Genomic DNA, 11,952 nt, shown 5'->3' on the forward strand with positions numbered 1-11,952 from the left:
ACGCTTAAGAGGCCGTGAGACCTTGGTCCATCGTTTCTGTCTAGAAACCTCTTCCGCAGACGAGGACAAAATGGGCTCACTCGTCTTCTTGTGGGTGGGACGATCTCGGTAAGATACGTCCGAAACCACGGAGGGTACGTCTGTACGCTGATTAAAGCCTGTCGAACCCTTTGGTCGTACGACATTGCTTCTCCCCTGGGCTTGGGAGCTTGCAAGAGGTCCCGGACTGGGAGGACGACAGGCACGAACAGACGCACCCTCATGCGTAACACTGACACTTTTCACTGCACTGACACTCACTTCACTTCCCACTGCACTTTTACCTTTCAACTCTCTGACATCAGCCATGAGTTGATTGCGGTCATTAGCCAATGACTCGACTCTCTCACCTAGAGCCTGAATGGCACGCATCATATCCGCCATTGAAGGTTGATGAGAGCTAGCAGGGGGGTCGGGTGCAACCACTACAGGGGAAGGAATAGGTTGAGGGGCATGGGGAGAGGAAAAATCAATAGAGCGAGACGAACTCCTCCTGAGCCTATCCTTCTCTAGCCTACGTGCATATTTCAGGAATTCTTGAAACCCGAATTCCGAAAGCCCAGCGCATTCCTCACATCGATCTTCCAATTGACAGGCTTTACCCCTACAATTGGAACAAACGGTGTGCGGATCGATAGAGGCCTTCGGAAGACGCCTTGAACAGTCCCTAGCGCTACATTTCCTGTACTTGGGGACTTGAGAAGGGTCAGACATCTTGAATTAGTCAAAGGGGGGAATTCAAAATCTATCCAAGTCGTCAACAAATAATCCAAATCCAAAAAAGAATGCAAGGAAGTATTGAAGATAACTTCTGCACAGCGATAGCTAATAACCAGAGATGAATACTTCACCAAATAACGTGAAATTCAATCCAGAAAACAAGAGCGTATTCAGTAGGTCTTGCCGGTGGCACGACAGAGAGAAAATTGGTTCTGTGTTGACATAGAGTACTTGAGTACCTACTCGACAGATGGCGCTGTTGATGTACACCCCCACCTGTATAGCGATCGCTGGCGTATTCCGCCCGTAGGTTTTTTCTGTCGGGCAGCAGAGCTGACAGCTATATGATCATCGGGTAAGTTTAATATTGAAAAAGCATTTTTTTGCAAGAACATACCGGTACGTCCATGGGGGTAAAGGGATGAGTTTTTTTAAACGTACCAGTACATCCTTTGGGGGTAAAAGGGTTAAGAAAGCCTCATCCTCTGGTCTTTATTATGTAAAGTTACAAATCAGTAAAGTTACTAATCAATTCTTATCATGTTATTTCTCTGTTGTAAACTATCATACAGAGCAAGTTAAAAAGCAAGTATAAGCACCACCTTGACCACTTTCGTCCTCTGACTATAAATAAGTTCTTTAGCTTTTATCAATGTCAACAATTTTCTGACTTTTTAACAGTTTATACTAATGATTTAATGGCAGATTCGACCAGAATCGTATTCACTTAAAATTTTTCAGTAAATACTTGCAGATTTACTGTTAATAATTCAACAACGATTTGTTGTAATAAATACAAAAATCCTAAAAGTGCTTTCCTAAGTGCCTATGCTTATCCTTTTTTGAATTACTGTTCTGATTATAACCAAGACAGTACTTTGAACTTATTATCCTCCAATACTAGTTTTAATATATAATTACCTCTTTTAACTCTACATTAGGGTTCAAAATGGGCTAATTTATGTATGGGCTAACATTAACTTCATTACTGAGACTAATTTTCACTAAGATGTACTTAGACCTTAGAAGTTCGAAAATCTCCAAATATTTTCTTTCTACTATCAAGAAAAACCAGACCAACTCAACATCTAAAAATGGAAAAGACAACTGGATTAATTAACAGAGGGCTATAACCAGATAACTCATAATATTGATGGAGTGCAGGAATTTAAGGTGGACTAGTTTGAGACCCATGACAAACCTTGTTTCTTATTTTCTACTTAAAGCTAGCTATACAATGAATGGTTAATATATGATACTATAATTACTATTGAAACTGGAATTTGCTATAATAAATGGACGAGTGCTGGTTAGTTTGGCTTTTTTCCTCTATATGTTTAATGGGGACTGAGGCATAATAACATGCATAAAACTCAAGATAGTGAGTAGGAAAATTATATGGTTCACATATTTGGCTAGAAATCAAAGTATTATAAATTTGCTCAATGAATTAATATGCCAGATATAGTTTGACTTGTTTACCAAATTGCCTTATCTTAGCCAACAAATGGCAATTAGTTTGCCAAGTCTGATCAACTTTGTGAACTTAACTTAGGGTAGACCTAACAGGGACTTCATCAATCTGGGTCCTATCAAAACAATTGATACTGGCTTTATTAAAGTAATAGGGAAGCGTAGCTTAGACTTAGCTTTGTTGCTCTCTAACGATTAGAAGAACTGAAAATATCAAATTATGCTGCCACAACGTTCAAATCTACAGTACATTTTTTTTTTACAAAACCTCCAGGTACTTTGACATAGACGCACACACATCCAGATTAACCTATATATGATTGTTATTTAAATATAAAATACTGTTACTGTAATGCATATACAAGTCTTTGTTATAATTCAATGTTGAAACCTCATGCCATTTGCACTCAAAGATTTTTCAATGTGTGATGCATAAAGACATGGCGGAGCCTTTGTATATTAGCGGCCAGTTCCTCCCATTTGGATTAAAAATGGACCTCAAATAACCTAAATTTTTTTCCCCCTAACCTACCCTACAAGCCATGTCCTTACCTACTTTCCCAATGGGGGGGGGGGGTGGCATCGCCCACCTGCGACTCCCCTTCCACTGCCATATTCTAAGTTAGCCGTAATCATACATATAGGTGGCCGCTATCATACATACACCCCGACATGGCATCCAATGACAGTTTATCTTAGGTGGGTTCAGGTTGCCTTCATGAACTTCATTTAGTATGGACACATTTCAATACTCACTAGCGTAGAGATGGTAAATATTTACACTACAGGACTATTACTACAGCATCCAATTTGCCTTCTTTTGGGGCCCAGGATAAAGTCTTTCAGGGTAGGCATAGGCCTACCGACATTTGTAGCTTGTAAAATATCTATGTATCAAGTTAATTATACAGTACTTTAGTTTAACAGTACATATAATTGCAAATGGTAATACCAAATTAGCCCACCTTTTAAATATACATTTTCATTAATCAGACAAAAATTATGAACTGGTGTTATTCTATTTTACCTTCAACAGCCGCCCTCCTAAAATGACGTAAAAAGAGTTCACCCGAATACTTCTCGTTACCATTACAAATCTCAACTTGTCATGACAACAATCAGCTGAGCGGTCTCAACTTGAGGAATATGGCTCCGTCTTTGTAACGGCACCTCTCATTTTACCTTTTCCCCATATAGTAGAAAATTCTTTTAATCTTTTTCCTTTTTTTAATATTTTGACAAGATAATTAAAGAAAGTCCAACAATTTAATTAAGTCCACTTTACAGAAGGCCGATATATATATATATATATAGTTTGCAACAGAGTATGATGATATTCTGACAGTTGATAATAAGTTGATACATGATGGAATTACAGGGCTACTTGGTCGCCATTAGTAACTATACTGTACGTTTGCAACCTATGCCGTCACGTTGAAACCGCAACATGTGAGTGTGGGCTAATCATCGCCTAGAAGGTGCTATATGGTTGCATACGTACGTCACCTCATAACGATTCTGACAGTGATGTCATATAACACTATGGCAACTGACGTCATTTTTTTTAAACACCCAAGCCAAGCGATTGAGGGCCACTATTGACAAACTTGTCTGTTATGGCGATCGCATGCTTAGATCGCATATGTGACTCTGGCTTAACTGAATCCCTTAATTTAGGCTTTCTAGATACTTGGTCATAATTTTTTTATGCTTTTACGTCCAACTTTCAAAAAGATTTTTTCCTATTAAAAAATTTATGAAAATGCGATATTGCATTGTCAGTCCATAGAATGGCTGCTTGCCTTGCCAAAGCCTTATATGGGTAATGTGTTTCTAAAAAATGTTGCAGGGTTTCCCACTTTTCAGCACCTCCCTTGTTTTACTTAGTGAGAGATTTTTTCCTCTGTCCCTCCTCCTCCTCAGATAAAATCTCTCAACTTCTTGTTGGTGATTCTTATGCAACGTACCAGCTCCTTGGCTGTTAGCTGCTCGTTATGTTCCTCAACAAGATTATTGGCGTCTTCCTTGTCCACCTCTAATCGCACTGTCTTGGCCAAGGGCACAATTTCGTCATCAACTTTCTCTGGATTGGTTTAAATCCCTCAAAATTGTGGTCAGGATCACATTCAGGCCTAAGTTAGATGGTGTTTTTACGGGCTTATGACTAGTAATTACCTTTTATTCTGTTGTAATGAAGGCCTTCCAGGCATCTTCTTCCAAAACAGACCGGTCTCGTCACAAGTGAACGCTTCCTGTGGTGTGCATGAATCATATTCCACGAAACATTTAAAGTCTGCACCGAATGCCTCTGCTGCATTGGCATGGAAGCTTGCAACCTGAATGTGTCACACAACACTATGTATACCAGGTCTTCTCTGAAAAATTTCAGACAAGCCCTGGCTCACCTTGAATGTTTATTTATCTTTTTTTTTCTGCTGATGTATACTTTTAATACACGAATCACTGCCTTGCGCAGAGGGAAAAAGGAAAATAGTAAACTGTGGAGCCTAACTACGAAGGAGATAAACCAGATTCCTAATAAGTGTTATGTAATCAATCAATTAATTTGAAACTAAGGACAGCCATAACTTCAGTAAATTTCTGTGCAAGACTAAAAGGAAAGTTAATGTCACATTATTCATGCAAATCATACATGGTGTTCTCGTAGCTTATGTAAATTTTAATGATTTTGTTAATAAAACCTTAAAAATGATTAAGCGACTGAGTTAATTTAAAATGGGTTATATATCTAAGCAACTTTGAAAATAATGCACAGCAGCGTTTCCAATAGGCATCCAGAAACAGACATCCATGTTCGAAGGAGAAGCTTGGATGAAAGTATTACTATGAGATTAAGCTTACATTAAATCACTCTTGCAAGGTAATCCATGTGGTAAAACAGTTTAAACAGATAAATCACAAAGGGACTGCTTTTATGAGTTGGTTAATTAGTTTGAGTGTGTACCTGAGAGAGAGAGAGAGAGAGAGAGAGAGAGAGAGAGAGAGAGAGAGAGAGAGAGAGAGAGAGAGAGAGAGAGAGAGAGAAATTCCATGAAAAAACTACAGCAAGGAATGCAAGTATATATGTGCCTTTAGGGAAGGTATCGTCCAGTTCCTCAAGATGTAATCAACCAAGAAGCACCAGAGCATGTTACTGATATTGGCTTCCAATCTCGAGGGACTCAAAATGAGGAATAATGGTGAGGTGAATTACTTGATGATGCATGATATATCTTACCATGACATATGAATATACTGTATTTATATGATCACAACACGCTCACTATACACACACACACACACACACACACATATATATATATATATATATATATATATATATATATATATATATATATTGCATATAGATGTGTATATATTGTATTATAAATATAGCTTTCTCTCTCTCTCTCTCTCTCTCTCTCTCTCTCTCTCTCTCTCTCTCTCTCTCTCTCTCTCTCTCTCTCTCTCTCTCTCTCTCTCTCTATATATATATATATATATATATATATATGTATATTAAATATGGATGTGTATATAATACTATATTATAAACACACTCATAGTACAGTATATATATATATATATATATATATATATATATATATATATATATATATATATATATATTATATATATCAAAGTGTATAACAGATTCAAAATTAATAATTCGCCTAGACTAGTAGCAGGGACCAAATTACTGGACCAGAAACCATCCGCTGATGCCTCTCCATCCTCTGTACTGTATATCTCATCGACGTTCGAATACCTACAAGGCCATCAAAGGGCCACAGATGATCATTGCTATGTCGTTGCACACCCCAACCCCCTCCCCGATAGACGAACACAGATTAAGTGTGTCTCAATTCCAGATAAAACCTCTAATGTTGTAGATAGCTGGTGAGTTTGAATGAATAGCCATTTGTTCTCCTTCTTTTGTGATCATTAGGAGAAGATTTAGCAACTGCGAATGTTATGGTACGTTTGAACAATTCCGATACATTCTATGACAATGGTAGAAGGTTTTTTTCCTAAACAACTCGTCGACTGTTTTTAACAACGTTTCATAGGAAAGGCAAAACATATTCCACCAACCTTAAAGATGGTGTGTGTGTATATATATAATATATATATATATATATATATATATATATATATATATATATATATATATATATATATATATATATATATATATATATATATATATATTCTGTATGTATATGTAATATGCGAACCACACACGCATACGTGTACACACACACACACACACACACATATATATATATATATATATATATATATATATATATATATATATATATATATATATATATATATATATACAGAATACCATCAAACAAAAACATCCTTGAAACATTTTTGGGCCCCTTACACACATTGCATTATTCATCATATCTTGTACTTTTTCCAATATGTTTTCCACGATATATATCCTCCCGTTTTGGAGGTTTTCCTCGCCTACTGTACTCTCTCCCTGCTAACCTATTATCATTCATTCTTTCCACATGGCTGAACCACATCAAATCACTATGATCCATCGTTTCTCTTATACTAACCATTTTAGCATTTTTTATGGGTTACTGCCCCTTTTGCATATCTATCAATCTTTCCTACATCATGTATACTACAACACAAGTTTATTTCAACAATTTAGACATTCTTACTTTTACTCCTATTCAGTATTCATACTTCACTCCCATATAGTTGAGTAAGTTCAACAATCTCTATAAAGGCTGTCATAAACACCTTACATCCATGTACAACTCAAGTCCCATAATAATCCTTTTGCACACATCCTGTTGCCTTTCTTCTTCCTATTCGGTGAGTGACTCACCTTTTCTTTCAACTTGCCATTATGCACTTTATTGACTCAAAGATTCTTACATAAATTACTCACTTACTCCACTAATATTCATTGCTTCATCTTCAATGCAAGTGTATGTGAACCGTCAAAAATGAAGGCTAAATATTTAGATAGATATGCGCACACAAGATACAACCCTTTCCACCCTATCTGTCTTTCCTAACTACATTACGCTAGTTTGGGCAATTTGTAGGAGATTTTTGATTCCCGAGTGGTTGCCGTCATAGTGGTTTGCAATTTATATATATATATATATATATATATATATATATATATATATATATATATATATATATATGTGTGTATATATATATGTATATATATATATATATGTATATACATATATACATACATACACACACACATATATATATATATATATATAATATATATACATATATACATATATATATATATATATATATATACACATATATATATATACTCACTCCTTAACTTTCTGCTCTTGCAGACACTTTCAAACTCTCTTACCAGATCTTAGAAGTTTCTGTTTACTTCAATATCTCCAATCAGCTTTTACAGTTTATATACGAGATATTTATTTTAATTTTACTCTTCTTAAAATATTTCATTTTCCTTTTTTCCTTTCCTCACTGGGCTATTTTCCTGTTGGAACCCCTGGGGTTATAGCATCATGCTTTTCCAACTAGGGTTGTAGCTTAGCAAGTCATAATAATAATAATAATAATAATAATAATAATAATAATAAAAGCTAAGAATCTGGAAAGCAAGAGTGAAGAAAGGAAGCGAGAGCGGAGGTCAAGGAGAAGGATATAAAGCAAATGCAGTTTGGGGCCAAAGGAAAGCTGCAAAAGTCCCAAGTAATGAGGTGCACTGACGGCCCTTTTGTCATTTAACGTAAAACTGGTAGTATATTGGATTGGTCAATGGCCTTCAGTATTCGTGACCTCCCCTCATCTTGCGAATCTGGTATGTGAATTCAAACAATTTTACTATTCTATATACATATAGTAGTATTTTAAACATCAAAATTGCTGAGGCTAATTATTAAAATAAGATTTCGATTTTGAATAGTTATTTTTAGTGATTAGAAGGGATTCTAACCTGTGACTAGTTTAGGCATGCGTGTTCTTAAATAGTGTTTCTGCTGTTGCAGTTGTGTTTACTTTTTTATTTCAAGAAATAATTATCAAATCTATATATTCACAAATACTTGTCAATTACAATTTTCCATCCTTGAACTTCCAATGAAATAAAGATGTTCGATTTCCCTTTCGTTCTTTTGTTGTTATATTTTTTTTAAGGATACATTTCTTGTTTTTTGAGCGATCATAATATATTCCAAGAAGGCAGGACATTTTTATAAACATGCAGATCGAGGGCATTGAAATCATGGATTGAATATTATCCTTATAAAACTTGCAGTTCGCGATGCATTCTCGAACTTCCTCTGCCGATTTTACTTCAGATGAAACGTACCCAGAGAAATAGTTGAAGAAAAGTTGGGAGGGAATGTTCAGAGCAAGGAGAAAAAACGTCAGAATTTCTGGAGTCCTCCTTTTTAGGATTTCTCACCAATTCATTGGGTAGTAGGTTGGCCAGGGCACCAGCCACCCGTTGAGATACTGCCATTAGAGTTATTGGGTCCTTTGATTGGCCAGACATACTACATTGGATCTCTCTTCTCTCTCTCTCTCTCTCTCTCTCTCTCTCTCTCTCTCTCTCTCTCTCTCTCTCTCTCTCTCTCTCTCTCTCTCTCTCTCTCGTGACGGCTCATTTTTCCTTTTCCTACATATACACGGAATAGTCTAGCCTTTCTTTTCACACTCACCTATCACCTCATACATCTGACACCACTGAGATTATCAAATAAATCTTCGCTCAAGGGGTTAACTGCTGCAATGTAATTGTTCAGTGACTACTTTCATCTTGGTAAAGGTAGAAGAGACTCTTTAGCTATGGTAAACAGCTCTTCTATGATAAGGACACTGCAAAATCAAACAATTGTTATCTTTTCTTAGGTAGTGCCATAGCCTCTTCCACTGTCTTGAGGTAGAGTTCTCTTGCTTGAGGATACACTCGGGTACACTATTCTATTTTATTTCTCTTCCTCCTGTTTTTGTGAAGCTTTATAGTTTTTATATGAAAGACTAATTTTAATGTCTGTAATGTTCTTAAAATATTTTATATTAATTGTTCATTACTTCTCTTATAGTTTAATCATTTCCTTATTTACTTTCCTCACTGGGCTATTCTTCCTTATTGGAGCCCTTGGGCTTATAGCATACTGCTTTTCCAACTAAGGTTGTAGCTTAACTAGTCATAATAATAATAAAAATAATAATAATAATAATAATAATAATAATAATAAAAGGCTGACATAAGCCTCTTTTCATAGTTTATATATAAAAAAATCTGTTTAAATGTGGCTACTGTTCTTAAAATATTTTATTGTTTCAATGTTGTTACTGTTCTCAAAATATCTTATTTTTATTGCTTTTCATATACTTTAGTTTATTTATTTCCTTATTTCCTTTCCTCACTGGGCCATTTTTCCCCGTTGGAGCCCTTGGGCTTATAACATCCTGCTTTTCCAACTAGGGTTGTAGCTTAGCTAATAATAATAATAATAATAATAATAATAATAATAACAACAACAACAACGACAACAATAATAATAATAATAATAACTTGTAAATGAAGACATAGACTAGTGATGACATCCGATGGATAAATAAAAAGTGCAAAAATAATAAAATGTTTCATAAAGATAATTATTGTAAGTTCCTGACAGACCACTACTGCCCTCACTCAAGTGAGATCGGCAATCAAGATTAAATGGTTTGCTGAACTGGTTTTTTTTTTTTCCTGTTGTGTAGTCTATCCCAATTCTCTCCCCTACTCTCATTTCCTTGAAACATTTCATGTCATAAATTTAGGTAGAGGGAAATGTCGTTTCCTTAGTTAGGTCCCCTTATTCACCCTTTCATATAATTAATTGAATATTTTACCCGGTATAGAGTAAAACAACAGAATGCCATTCATACTAGCTTTTTCATTTATAAAATTTATATTAGAAAAATTGGCACTGAACTATTCAACGCCCTGATTTGCTTCAAAATCCAACGTGGTAACTAAAATTTCAAGCTTTTTTTTTTCTTTTTTTTTCTTCTTTAAATAATTAAGCCATTTAGACATCCCGAGGGTATGAAAAGTCATGCTCCTGAACATCCCTCTCTTGATCACCCAGTTTCGGGTAAGAACCTCTGTACTTGGCAAAATGCAAATTAAAAAAATAACACTAAAACCTTTAAATCAAATACTAGGAGACAGTGATAGCCTACAGTTACCTTATATACGTCTTCCAAAAATAAATCAGGATTTAGAATGAAACCTTCAGTTATGAATAATATAGATCCTGATTTTATCAGCCTGCTCAAATTTACAGTTATGTAGTAAATACCATCTGGCACAGGTGGGAAAACTTGTCTTCTAACCTCTGAGGTGTCCACACAATAACAAAAATTGTTCTAAAAGTTTTTTTCCTATATGTTAATAAATTAAAAAAAAAAACATAACAACCGATCAGTAAGTAAGAATCACAAGAAAACCTTGTATCAATGACAACTTATGGACGACCGTTCGAAACGTCTTGGTTATTTGACATCATCTTCATATTGTCCGTTTCTATCCATAAATTTTCGCTATATTTACATTTATTGAATTGGGATAAATTTAGTTTGAAATTGATTAATCATTCCTATTAATAAAACAGTAGCAACAGGTGAAACGATGAGTATTTTAAGTTCTCTCTCTCTCTCTCTCTCTCTCTCTCTCTCTCTCTCTCTCTCTCTCTCTCTCTCTCTCTCTCTCTCTCTCTCTCTCTCTCTCTCTCTAGCCAAATTAGAAGGAGATTCCTTTCAGCAAAGAAGTCATGTTTACCACATGGGCAGAGCAAATTGTTGGATAAGTTAAAAGTCAAGATAATTAGTTTATTTTAACTTTCCCTCGAGTCTAATCAAAGTTCATGAGACGAAAAAAGCATGAAATACGCCAGGTTTATTTTTGTCGATAACATCATCCAAAACAACAGCAACAACAACAACAATAATAACTATAATAAAAAATAATTCTCACTACAATTTTTTCTCATCCTACCTTTGTTCTCCACTGCATTATTAAAAAAGTACACACACCTATACGTATCTACATGTATACGTACATAAATATAGACAAATGCATTCTTAAGATCAAGAAAATTTCCATTACCCGATATTTGGTTTTAATGTTGTCAACATTAAACAAACATGCATGAAGGAGACAGTATATACATATTACAAGATTGATTGATTGATTGATTTGAGGTTTTCTGGAATCTTTATATCACAAGAATACGGTAAATTATTCTCTCCATCCCCAATTCCTAATAAATTTCCATACACGATGTAAAATATTCCAAAATCTCAGCCTTATATGCTCTTCACCGTATATTCAATATTTAAATCTTTCCTTTGGATTACTATATTTACATGTAAATTTACGCGAGCAAGTGCACATTGAAGGGGATGATGTTTTTCCAGTTACAGGTCTGCAACAGCTAAAACGATTTCCCCGTTCACCACTGTAAAATGATGCAACAAAGTGTAAAAGCCAAAGGTTACGCTACTGAATAAAGCTAGCTTAGCTCTTATAGAAGCACTTTATTAGAAATCAATTTGAAAGAAATAGCTTTCGTGGCTCAGAGACTAAGACAGGCATCTACAACCAAAACGGGCCACACAAAATGATTCAGATTATCATCATCATCATCTCAGATAATATGGAAGGCAAATAATTACTCATACTGAAAG

At 35.2% G+C, this 11,952-nt stretch overlaps 1 protein-coding gene across 1 annotated transcript in view; it reads right to left on the bottom strand.

Annotated features, from left to right (window-relative positions):
- LOC137657825 (DNA polymerase lambda-like) overlaps positions 1-3,373 on the bottom strand; it is a 91,592-nt gene extending 88,219 nt beyond the window's left edge. The window contains exon 1 of the mRNA XM_068392388.1: positions 3,260-3,373. The gene's annotated coding sequence lies outside the window, so the exon portion shown is untranslated. The remainder of the gene's footprint in view (positions 1-3,259) is intronic.
- Positions 3,374-11,952: the final 8,579 nt, after the last annotated feature.

This window comes from Palaemon carinicauda, chromosome 1 (genome assembly GCF_036898095.1).
Source record: "Palaemon carinicauda isolate YSFRI2023 chromosome 1, ASM3689809v2, whole genome shotgun sequence".
Lineage (NCBI taxonomy): Eukaryota > Metazoa > Arthropoda > Malacostraca > Decapoda > Palaemonidae > Palaemon > Palaemon carinicauda.